Source organism: Lagopus muta, chromosome 1, assembly GCF_023343835.1.
Source record: "Lagopus muta isolate bLagMut1 chromosome 1, bLagMut1 primary, whole genome shotgun sequence".
Classification (NCBI taxonomy): domain Eukaryota; kingdom Metazoa; phylum Chordata; class Aves; order Galliformes; family Phasianidae; genus Lagopus; species Lagopus muta.
Window position 1 is genome coordinate 82593738 of NC_064433.1, and position 13465 is coordinate 82607202.

Here is a 13465-nt window from a genome sequence, read left to right on the forward strand (position 1 = left end):
TGGATGAAAACTGTACTGCAAGATACTGAGGGTCTTCTGTGGCTTTGAAAGCTATGAAATAGCTCTCAAGATTTAAAATGAGTGTTTATGAATTTTTTTCTCTCCAAATTCCATTACAAAAATAACAATGACAATAAAACTTCAAATAAAATAGTTCATTTGCCTAGGGAATTGTTTAGTTTGTTACTTGGATTGTAGTACTGCCCCAGTTCCCAAACAGAATTAGGGTCTGTTTGTAGTAAATGTTTGAGTAGAAATTAAGAGGTTGCCCTGCTTTAGGTCTTCATAATCTACATCAGAGGTTCATACAAATGAGAGGAGACATTGCTATAGGCAAAATGTCAAAGGACATTTTGGAGATAATCCTGTTGTAGAGATGGGCCAAGCTATTCCAAGGCAGCTTCGAATCATGCAGACTGTGGTAGGCACAGTACCTGTTCTGTGGATGACAAATCTGTATAAAGTGAGATTCTTTCCTTTTCCCTTTTCCCTCTCTCCTCTCTCCTTTCTCCTTTCCTGTTTCCCCTTTCTCCGTCCTTTTCCTTTTCCTTTTCCTTTTCCTTTTCCTTTTCCTTTTCCTTTTCCTTTTCCTTTTCCTTTTCCTTTTCCTTTTCCTTTTCCTTTTCCTTTTCCTTTTCCTTTTCCTTTTCCTTTTCCCCTTTCCTTTCTCCCTTCCCTTTCCTCTTTTCTTTCCTTCTTTCCTTTGCTCTTTCATTTTTAAATGCTGAAGATCTTGAATTCTGCAGAAAAATTGACTGTCAGAATATTTCTGATATTCAGCTGACAGTTTTGCATTTAAAAAAAAATCGTAATGCTGTCAGTAAAAGAAATTTTTTGCAAAACAAAAAAAGAAAAAAGCACCCATTCAGCTGCAAATAGATTGAATTTTTCACACACACACACACATATATATTTTAATTAGCCTTTGTTGGGGAAAAAGTTGGAACCTAGTAATAATGCCTGTGACTCACCAGTTTCTTTAACTGACATGGCTTGAAAACTTTTTGAAAAGAACCTAAAAATGCATATCAGTTTCTAAGGGCAAATACAAGTCACCCTCCATACTCTTTTTCAAACTTTTGGCATTCCTACTGGGGAGACCCCCCTGGATCTAGCCAGAAACAGTGTGTTCTGCAGCAGGCTTTAGGTGGAGATTACGTCCGGAATTTGAAGTCAGATCCTGACTGTTTTGCAGATGGGAGGGAGAAGTAGCACTTTTGTTTCTTTTACATTTAATTTTCTTCCATTTCCTAAATAGAACAGTTCCTTACAGGAGAAAATCCAAAGAGAGATCCAGTTCTTTTCCCTGCCTTCCACCTGTAGATGATCTCCTGTGAGTAAATTAGGGCGTATGCCAGGAGTGCTGCTTCCCCAGCCAGCAGCATAAGGAAGATGTCTGGCTATGCAGAGCCAGATTTTTCATCTCTGTGTTTATTAAAGTTAGAAGGAGAAATAAGAGCTTTGGAAACTTAAAACATAAAATGAAAACAAACAAACAAACAAATGCATCAGCTGGCACTTGATGCTAGGAATTTTATATAATGGTGACACAGAAACAAGGTCTTCAGCATGTGTTTTCATCCAGCAGATATTATAGCTCCTCGAAAACTTGAGACTCTTTAAACTTCATTTGCTAGACCACCTTAGAGCAGTTATGAAGCTACTATCTTTTTCCTAAGATCAGGTGGATGTTTTTGGACCCTGAGGGATAACAGTGAAGCTATGGAGAAAATGTAGTCTTCCAAATAGTTATGGTGCAGTTTAGGATGAAGGGAGCTGTATGCTAACAGCTCTTAAATAGTAATCTTCATACTGCCACAGAAAGACACAGAATATTTAAATCAATCTGAAATCCTTCCAGCTAAAAATAAAATAAAGGGAATGGTGCAACTTGGCGAATGCATCTTGACCTCATGCTATTTTTACAAGTCAGACAGATGTGGAGCCACTGATAAGCTGGTACCCAGGACTAGATATCAAATCAGAAATCTGTGGACTCACTCTTCAAATCCCAGCACTAATCGCAATGATAAAGAGCTACCTTTCGATTAATCCTGCCCTGGACTTTAGACGAAAGATACTGCAGTTTAATTACTGAGCGAAATCCACTTTGTCTGATCTGCCAGTCTGCGCTGTAATGTCATAATATAATCAGCTTCACCCCTGTCTGAAGCTCCAGGGCTGTGAAGTCCAAGGACTTGTTTGATTGGAAGAAATAAAACGATGTTCAAACAACCACCAGCCACAGTGCTGTAATTACCAAAATCTTGTTTGCATCTGTCTGTCATTTTTGCCACTGGTTTTTTATGACACTGAAAGGCAAGGAGAGATTGTGGTGGATAAGAACAGCGACCTGACAGATGACAAATAAGATGTGGGAGGGTTTGCTTGGAGAAAATAATCATTGTAAAATATTCAGGCTAATTAAACTGGGTCTCTTTCTTATATATTTCCCATCGGCTTCAGTGACACATGCAAGTTCAAGCAAAGCCAGCCATTGGTACTGTCATCTCATAATTAAAACCTGTAACTGATCTGGGAGTGTCTCCTGCAAAGGTTCCATTGAGGGGACAGAACATGTCAGTGTGCGAGAAATACGTTTTTACCCATGTGAGAGCTGCAGCAGGGCTGCCAACGTGTGCAATGACCCCTACCTCTGCCAGCAGTGGGCACTGGCCGTGACTTGAAGTGACCATTTCTTCAGATAGAGGTCCTGGCTTACTTGTAGGAATCATCGAATGAGTCTTGAGCAGATGTACGTCTCATCTCCCAGAGCAGCATGGGATCATGTAACAAGTTCCACTAGAAGCAAAGGGAGGGTTTAGGGTGCTTGTGCTCTCTTAGTGTGTTGCCTTTCAGTGTCTTTCTCCCTGACCTCCTTTGTTAGGAGTGCCTCCAAGGCGTGTCGGTAGCAATTTCTTTTCAGTGGACCATAGAGAAGTTCATTACCTGCTTCAGACTTGTTTCACAGTGCTCGGTATGTACCAATTGGGCAGCAGTAATGTCCTGTTACCTCTAACCACAGCTGTACTGGGTCACTAAAAGAAGGTGAGAAGATTTAAGTTTTCTAACAAATGCTTTGTTTGGATATCTTTGTGGCAATTCAGGGAGGTTTTGACAGTGATATGGAGAGAAGCTGGCAAAGCTCTCAAAAATAGTTTGCATTCAGTTTATTGCTAAGACAGAGATTATAATGACCAGAGAAGGAAACAAAGCTTTCATCTAGCTGCCCTTTAGGGAGAGCACTCCATCCTGCGCTAGTGAGGTGAAGTCTGACTGACTTTCTTAGTGTCTTTTGACTGCTTAAGCTTTCTTCCCCCAACCACCTTCAAGACCTGATTTATCTCAACTAATTTTCTTATTGTTCTACATTCTTTGCTTTCCCTTTTGCATCTGTCTTGGCTATTTCTAGCTAGATCTTCCTTTTCTCACGTAATGTATTCCTTACAACCCATGTCATCTGATTTGCAATGATTCTCTCTTCCACCCTTCTAGCATGGAGATCGCATCCTTTCACTCTTCTCCCAGCTCTACTCCCCTAAAAAACACTTGCAATTTCCATCTCTATCCATCTGTTTCTGTAGAGTGAGCTACTAGACTATCAGAATCACAACCACAGCTCGATTAAGGTCCCTGTGCCACTTCCTCATCAAAGGGCTGTCTTGTTCAGCGCCTATGACTAAAGAGGCCGAGCACAAGATACCTCAAAGTGTTCTGGAGTTAGAGCCCGTGGGTGGATTTCTGTGCAAAGACCAGTTCTCTTCTGTACTGCAAAATCAGAGCAATGTCTTAGGGCAAAGACTGGGGATGAGGAAGAATAACATACAGCTAGCTGTATGTGTCTCTGTCTTAAACTTGCAGTGCATTTACTTTCTTCCTCTTTCTTTTGTACCCTGTAGCTGACAGTGGTGCCGAGCATCGCCTGTCAGCAGGGATGGCATGCAGGGTGTTTTGCAATGGAAATCTGGCTTTAAACCTAACTGGGTTTGTCACTGGTGTTTTAACTTCTGAATAGTATTTAAACATTTCAGTCTATGGACTGAGTTTCAGCAGGATCTATCCAGAAGAGGCTGTCTAGAGAATCATCTCTGAACCAGCTTTGACCAGCAGCAATGACCCCAAGTGCTTTATTTGTACTTTACTTTTGGCCTCAGTCTAATCCTTTACTTTAGAAAAAGAAATGTCAGAAGGAAGATGTGCACAGCTTCCTTTAAATCTCAGGAGACTACTTTTCAGCACGAAGGAGTCCATCTAGTTACATGGCCTTGCTAATACCAGCACACTGCACTGATATTCTTGCTTCCCAGGGGAAAAATAGCAAGGGAACCTGAAAAATAGTTGTATGGACAGTAACTACAGAAGTTATTTCTTTTGCAAATAGGAGGATAACGGAGGGCACAGGATAGTGCATAACGGCACTTTAAAAGGAAGGAAGAAATTAGTGTGATTGATGAGAATATTGTTTTACAACTGGAGAAGGATATATGTGGGGGAGTGTATGTAAATAGTCAGGTGTTTAGTATGCTTACAGGCATGAAGATGGGAGTATTAACATATTGTCTGTCATATACTTTGGTGAGGTGTGTGCAGTTTTGTGTCCGTGACACCATGCAGCAGCCTGATTAAAACTTTGAGGCCTTCCGCATAGATATGGCAGGTTATGAGAGTAGCTTATAGCTACCACCACATTATCAGGACTGCCACTAGCACTTCTCAGAAGGCCTGACTTAGGGTGTTCCTTGCTGTATACATTGTTTGAGCCTCTTACCTGCCCTAGGAAAATAAGCTTCTCTCTCTTCGCTCTCCATCTCAGTGGACTTGTAGGTCCCAGTTGTCTTAGAATGAGTTCCCTGACATCTACTAAGAAACCATGCTGCTATTAGCTCTAGTACTGTGTGAATTAATGTGTGAGGTTTTTTGCTGTGCAAAATCCAAGCAGTGATGATCTATACTTAAAGGACATAGAAGAGGCGGGAGATCAGGAGAAACGAGAGGAACAAGGAGAGGAGTAATTTGAGGATGGGTAGGAGAGAAAAAGAGTTAGGTTCATATCCCATCCTTCATGGGCCAGTGATGTCATCAGTTCTGGTTCTTCAGTACTTATATTCCTCAGCCTCCAAATCGTTTGCTTATCATAGCAAATTAGAATTGTTTGAGTTGGAAGGGAGCTTTAAAGCTCATCTGGTCCATCTTCCCTGCAATGAACAGGGACACCTACAGCTAGGTCAGGTTGGTCAGAGCCCCATCCAGCCTGACCTTGAGCACCTCCAGTAATGGGGCATCCACCACCCCTTTGGGAAACATGTGCCAGTGCTTCGCTACCCTTATAACAAAAGACCTTTTCCTTATACCCAGTCTAAAAGACTTATTCATGGCCTTGTACTCATGCTTATAAGCCTTACCACTTAGGAATCCACATGCATGTGGCTCACAAGATCATATTTATGAGCATGTTTTCCCAGCTGATTCTCAGTTCCAGCTACCCAAATTCACGTCCAGTTACCAAGACATCTTTTATTCATTCAGGAGCATTTTATTTCTGCAGAAATGAAAGCAGAATTTAATTTAGAAAAATGATAAATTTGGAAAAGATTAGGTGATGAATTGAAAGAATACAAAGTGCAGTCACAATTTCCTGGGCCCCAAGCGGCATAAAAAACTTTGCTGAAAGTAAGGTGATATTTGTAAATATCAGCAGCCATTTCACTCAAATATGTGAATCAAATCTAACTCCTGGAGAACCAGGGGCAAGAACTAGATCTTAAGGGCACTCCTTGACTGCACAAGTTACTGGGAAATAACTCATTTTCTCATTTAAAATTGCATTGTGTTAATGTATTAGTTCTAGAGCTATCAACGTGTCATTTCATCATAATATCCTCTTTCTGCTTTACACAAAGATGTCAATGAATTTTCTGTTCACTTTTGATGGCAGAGGTTGCCATCTCTCCAGGGAGAGATGCTGCTCAGAGAGCACTGGGGAGGAGAGGAGCCACATTCCCTGCTGAATGTATGGACCTGTGCAACAGCACAGGCTAGCTTCTCATGAAGGCACTACAGGGTTCCCTGGTATGATGAGGCCGCTAACTTTGGGATTGACTACAAAGCCCATCTAGGTTCATACTGCTTTCTAAATGGAAGTTAAAGGGAGACTGAATTTAAGCCCATGACATTCTGCAAGAGCAAGCAGAGAGTTAATATTTTTGGTCTCTGGCCTTCCAATGCTGCTAACAATATTTTGAGGGCAGAAGGCAACTAATTGTGATGTAACTTGAATGATTTCATCGCCCTACTCCTCTCACTCAGTTGGGACATTCATCAGCTTTCCAGTCACTGCTGACCTGGGATGCCAGAAATCTGGCAATCCTATAAAGCAGCTTAGCCAACCTGGAGATGATTTATCTACTCTGGTTCATTTCTGTAGATACATATATATTTTATCCATGTATGTGCAGAACACATCCATGCTTATAATTGTGTGGGGACTTTCAATTTTGGTGTGCTTTGTATGTATATATACTTAACAAAACAAACAACAACAACAACAAAAATCCCGACTGAACTACATCATGTCAAAGATGAGGGAAAAAACCTCATTTTTATGTCTTGTTGCCAATCCCCTAATCTATACATTTTTCTCTAAGCCCACTGCTCTAGTAAATAATAAAATATCATTCTGGGGACTGTTATCAGTGGTAGAATCTTTCTCCCCTTTAGCATGAAGAGTAGCTGAGAAACCAGAGGGGCAGCTTGCGTGGCTGTCGGAGCCTCAATTGAATTCATGCACAGGTCTAAAGAGATCAAAATTGTTTGAATTGATCCTTTCTGTTGCTCCTGTGAAGAGAAATCCCTTAAGCCTTTTGCTTTCTTGTCATGTACAGTCTCCCTTTGTCAGTTCATGTCCAAGGTCCCAGTTTTCATTTTTCTTAGGGATAGCAAGATCTCTAGCAATATCTGTCTTTATAATGTCTGCAGTGAGAGAGTATGAGACTGAGCGTGAGGCTATGGGGAGAAGGATAAAATACACACGGTGAGCATCTGACCCCTGAGAACCTTACACTGTCTCTGAGAACCACAACCTTATCAGGCATCACAGTTGTGGCTGCTGTGGCAAAGGATGACAGCAAAAGCAACTTTGCCCACCACAATTATTATTCAGTTTTGAGACCTGGGTTTTAAAACAAATGCATTTGGAGCAGAGATGTGGAAAGAAAGAGAAACACAAGTGCTGCTTATTGGGGGCCCTGCAGACAGAAAATTATTGTGTTTCTAACACTATTGATTTTGTGCAGCAGCTGATATTTCAATCTGGGTGCAGCATGTCTGAGAGTCTACGCATACTGTCAAGAAGAAATATGATAGTGTCTTAAAAGATTAATAATATCGCTGGTCCTCAGGAGGCTTGTCTTAATTCACTGGCCTGTTCCTTGGCATGTACTGTAATTTATCTAGTCTGATTTGAATAGCAAATGGCAATCGGCTGCCATTAGGGAAATAGGCATCAGTCTTATTGATCCAGGATGGGCTGGATTTTATTTAAGGAGAGCTGCAAAATGTTATTAACTTCCGGATGAGAGGCTGCAGGTGGAGAATTTTTTTTTTTGCAGTGTTCCAAGGGAGGGAAATTGCACCAAGTCTTGGAAGTCTTGAAATGGATAGGAAGAGGGGAGGATGTGGGAAGTGGGGCATCAATTGCTACCCATTTGTTTCCAAAGACACCCATTTTTTTCAACACAAATATTTGTTTTTCAGGGCTCTTTGTATGATTTTGTCAGTGAGGGACTGAGTTATCTATGAGTGAAAGCGTTTGGTGCGAAGAAAGTCTGGTGGTTGATTTTCCATATTGATTGAGATACAGCTGGAGCTGCGTAAATGGTTTGTTTTCCAGTCCCCCTCACTGTGCTTAATAAGAGCTACACAATTAATCTCCAGACATCACGCGGAATATGTACTCCTTCTTACAGTCTGCTATCTGTGTGTTTAGAGTTGCCACCAGTAAGTTGCCACCAGTAAGTTGCCACCTAAGGAGAGTGGCTGATGTGACTGGGAGGGAGATATAACCCCACAGCTATTGTTAAGGTTTGATCATGGTTTTCATGTTCATACCAGTCCTCATCTGAAACAACTCTGAGGGATAGAAGCCACTGTCTTTGGGTAATCTTTCAGTGCTGCAAATATTATGGGTACTTTTTTTCAGTGCATGTTGTTGTTAAATATCATGCTAGAGCCATGAATGTGAGGAGAACAGAACTGGTGCAATTCCAGACTCTAGAAAAAAACAAATTGCTTGGCATTACGCGGATCCTGAAAACTAAGTTTAAAGAAGTAAAATTACACTGAATACTTTGGAAAACTTCCAGTCTCATGACATGTCACAGTGAGATAACCTCCCCAGGGAAGTGGAGAATGCCCAGCTATTTGACACGCTTTCAAGTTAGACTAAGTAGAACATCAGGAAAAAAAGCGTAAGGAATACCCATACTCAGGAGGGAGTATGGAGGGAATGATTAAATACCATAGGTCTCTGCAACCTTAATTGCTGTAATTCTTTGATACATCACAGTCTCCCAGCAGGAATCACCAGAAAGGAAGAATCAGGAGTGCCATCTATTAAAAAGCTTATAGATACTTCAGTTCCAGCAGGAGGCATTATAAGGAGCAGTGGAGGAGTGTCGTGTGGAGGGACTTCAAACCTACCCTTCAGTCTGGTCTCCTGGGAAGCCAGCACTCTGGGGAGTGGTGCTGGAATAGCAGCTCCTAGCCCTCGTGCCAGGCTCTGCAGGAGGCACCAGGCAGGAATCACTCTTTCAGAAGATGGGAAGTACGTAATGGAGAAAGGGTTGGGGCAGGGAGGATGTCCACAGCTGGTCAGCATTAGCTTTTGCCTTTGAGAAGCTTCGCAAGGCTCGCAGGGCAATCTCACAGCATTTTCCACCAGCAGTCACAACAAGCAAAAAAAGGTGTGGGAACATTTCAGAAAATTAGCTTCTTGTTTCATGGACTTCATTTGCACCTAAAATATGGGCATAGGCAATAAAGCGCTACAGGAAATGGCCAAGCACAAAAGCAATAAAATAAATTGAAACTGACTTTGGGTTGTTTTTTTTTTTTTTGAGCAGCAGTAATTGCTATACATTGTGATGTTTGCATAAGAAATTAGTTAATGTGTAGGAGAATGACATGTGATACATTTTATTTGCCCGATGACTGTAGTCTCTGAGTGAATGACTTATTAAGGTTAATAAAAAAATTTTTGCTTGTGACTTGTAATAATACAATTGCTAGAATTTAACATCCTCTCATGCATAGTTGCCTAAAGGGGGGAAACTAAATTACACATACGTTCTAATGACCGACTGGCTATGCTTTTATTTATTTCTTAATGGTGATTTGAGAACAAACAATGTGTTCTAAATCGTTGGTCTGTCTGTCTTTCTGCCTGCCTGGGCAGGAACGTTATGGCTCTCTTAATTCTCCTGTGTGATTTATCATCTCCAATTCATTGTTTTGCATAACTCTGCTCAAAATGAAGAAATGTCATTATTTTGCAGTGAAAAAGTTGTCATTTGCATAATGCCTGCCATTAATTATTGTGAGACTAATGCAGTTGTTGATATTTTTAGGGCACAGTGGTACATCCTGCACCTTGTATAATGTCATTCTGAAAACATTGGTAGTTAATAGGTGCCACAACACTGCACAAATGCAAGAAAAGAGGAGGCAAAAAAAGAGGAAGGGCACAGAATGGAACAGGCTGTGGTCTTCATTTAGGCTTTTTGTTTCCTGAAGTACTTGGTGGGAGATGGCTAGAAACAGAAACTAGAGATAAGAAGCTGTGACACCCAAGAGGATGAGGGAATGAAGAAAGTGAAATGCTCCATTCTGCACATGTTAGAAGCTGCCTAAGCTAAAGCTGCCTTGTGCTGGTGATCCCTGGAATATGAGAAAATTCATGGGGGTAGTTAGTGACTGTTATCCCATAGCTGGCACTTTCCCCCTTGGAGAAGCCTTTTGTTATTTGTTTTAGTGGCTTATTTATTTTTACATTGGAGTTATTTTATGATTTCATTTCAAACATATAAAGTGAAAATCCCTGCATATACATAACAAATATTATTTTATAATGTCCTCTGAGTCTGTGAGGGGAGAACAAAACAAACAGATCTGACCCCTATTAAGAATTTAATAAATCTAGTTATTGAAGTATAGTTCTTTATTTCATTTTTGTGGATGAAGTTCACTGCTATTTGAAAGGGTCTCTTGATGCCTGCCACCAGTAGCTGGAGAAAAATATTCTTTCCCAGTTAGACTTACACATGGCCAGAGGAAAACATCTTTTTCATTACTTTTTCACTGTAAAGCTAGCTGATTTGGCCTACAGATATTGGGGGTGGAAAGAGAAAAGAGCAACATTGTAGGCATCCATAAATTCTGTACATTGAGAACATGAAGCTGGACCATTTCCAGTGCTTTTTCCAAGAACTTCCATTGCTCCTGAAGTACTTAAGATGTCGTGTTTTTTGAATAACGTGCATAGTAAATATAAATCATAATAATCAAGTGAAGCAAACACTTGAGTCTCAGGCTGACAGAAGCTTTCCTACATGTCTTGTACAACTAATACTGCTGCTGCAAGATAGTTCAAATGCAATAGGCATTCTTCTATGCCTTTTTTTTTCCTTTTTGGTCCTTAACAAAGAGTATTAGTGAGCAATGTGTTAACCTATAGCAGTGGTTGCATGCTAATGGAGAGAAGCTTGTTCAGAAGGCCTATATCATCATAACCATGATTTATAGTATATTTAGCAGGAAATAAAAAGCCCTGGGATCCTTTGCTATTAAGATTGCTAGGTCCTCTCTTTGTTTGCTTAGATCTTAAAATTCCAGAAAGAGAAAAAAGGGCGATTTACTCCTCAGATGCTGCATTTCACTGCCTCTGAAGGGGTGTTGTTTCTTCTCCTGTTTTCTGCCATTAGAATTAAAGCAACAACAAAGAGAATTAAACCGCAAAAGTTCAAATAATGCTAGAGTCTAACTGAAACCCACAAAGAGCAGGAAATTCATCTCCAAACAGTGCCAGTCTGTCCTCAGCTCACCCTATTGTCACAGAGAACTGAAAGTTGTTCCTACAGTGGGTGATCTTACCGACCACAAGTGCTGCAATTTGTAGTCACAATAGAAAACAATAGAAGAACAGAGATGGAGCTTTACTCTTGGTTTCTTGGCTTCAGTAAGCATGAAACAGACTCCTAATGCACATTAGGGTATTTTCTGTGTATTTTAATGTGCTTAGAGCACAAGTACAGTGTATAAAGTGTATTTCACAAAGTTGTAATTCGTAGTCGTGAACTAAATCCCAACAATAAGTTGCAATCTTTAACATTACAGAAATAATCCACATGTCAGTTGTTAGTATCTTATACTCAGACATGCCACTGCCCCTGCTTTTTAGAAAATAGAATATAAAATACCTCGTGTTGGTAAGAATACTACAGATAACCAATCAGGAGGAGAAATTTCTGCAAAACACTGTAAAAACTAAGTGCTAAAACCAATAATCTACCTCCAAGGGCTTTGCAAATGACACAGCTTTTAACCCCTAGAACAGCTTTTCCCTCTTGGTCCATCCCTGGTATCCCTACCCTATTGAAGAACTTTGCTGTGGACAAGCTGCAGGTCTGTTGGAAGAGCACAAATCTTAAGAGCACTCCTTCTGTAGAATGAGTTCAATAGATGCTTGGCAGTCTTTTGAATAAGATCTAAATTGCCTTCCTGTCTTTGATGTAGACTTCCTGCGTGGCCACAAAGAAGTCACATCATTTCTCTCATAATTTGCTTAAATGAGGAATTATAATCATTCCAGACATCTAAGGATACATTGTGAGGATCAATTCACGAAGATGGTTGAGATATTCAGACACTGCAGTGATGAGTACCACAGAAAAGCCAGAAACAAAAAGCATCTTATTTCATGAAAGACTTGGATGCCACTCAGTAAACAAGGCCTGGGGCCACACACTAAACAGGGAGGATAAAAAAAGAATATTTGAATTATTCTCATGCCTTGTTGCTCCCCATTATACAGAACACAAAATGTATAATCGTAGCATGTAAGACTGTATTGTAACAGTGCAGTTGTTGTGACAGGCTTCATCTTGATATTTTCTTACTTTTGAGTGCTTTCCTCTGTGACCTTAATGTTTCAAGTTAGTTTTTAAAAGATGTTTTTGGGTGGGGCAGTAGATTAACTGCAGATCCTGGAGAAATCACTGCATCATGTGGCTGTTGAATACCCATTAGAACCGAAGTGGCTATCGCTGGTGACTAATTAAGGTACATGGTTTTTAAGTTAGGAATGAATTCCACCAACTGGAAAACCAGCCAGCAAGGAAGACCTGTTGTATCCGTATCACAAGTTTCCTGAAAGAACACCTTGTTCTCTAAACAGTGCTCTTGCTGTTTCACTCGTAGGTCTTTGTTCTTAACAGAGAGTTTAGCTATAATTGTACCTGGGAAAGATATTAATCAATATCCAGCAAGTTGACAATGCAATTGTAAATCATCACTTGCAACCCTAATCCACGTGCTCCATAAATTCATTGTGAAGCCAGAATCCCTGTGATCTATGCATTAGCTATCTTGAAGCTTAGCTGCTCTCTGATAAATTTGTCAGACTGGTTCGTCGTGCTGTTTAGAAAATGGCAGAAGAACCTTCAGTTTCATTGTGCAAAGTAATGTGTTCTGCTTTTAGATCTTTGTGTTTAAAAGCCCTGGTACATCTTTCTGTTAAGATTTTGTCCAATTTCCTTTAGAAACCATTTTTACTTTTGGCATTGAAAACATACCATGCCAGTGAATTCCACAATTTATTTACATAACGTGTGACAAAGCACTTGCTTTTGTTTGTCTTGAACCTGGTACTTGATAACTTCTTTGACTGCTTCCTAGAAATATGTAATTAGAATTTGGGAGCAGTTATTAACTGTTCACGTTGTTCTTATTTGTCATGATTTTATAAATCTCCTCTATATTTTCCTAAATAATTTATTTTCCAGGGCAAAGAATCCAATTCTTTTTCATCTTTCTTTGTGCAGAAGTTTTTCCATACTTTGAATATTTCTGCACTTTTTTCCATTATTTTAGATTGCTTACATCCTGTTTTGCAGTAGAAAGTCAAGCCTACATATAGTATTCAGTATGTGAATCTATTATGGATTTATTTGAAGGGCATAATTATCAATTAAGTTTTGTTTTCTATTTCTGTCTCAATATTTCCCAGCCCCATCCTAAACCTCAGCGATCAATGCTGAGTATTGAGCTGGTGCTTTCACAGGCATACCTACAAGGATTCCCTACTTTCTTTTTTATGTAGTAGTAGCTAATTTAGATTCTATTGTGTTGTATGAATATGTGGGGTCATTTTCCCCATGGACGTTACTGTGTGTTATTAGCATTAATTTTCATT

General features: G+C 40.0%; 1 protein-coding gene across 23 annotated transcripts in view; it reads left to right on the plus strand.

Moving 5' to 3' along the window:
• Window positions 1–13465, plus strand: part of ZBTB20 (zinc finger and BTB domain containing 20) — a 468885-nt gene that overhangs the window by 181455 nt on the left and 273965 nt on the right. The gene's annotated exons all lie outside the window — the stretch shown is intronic.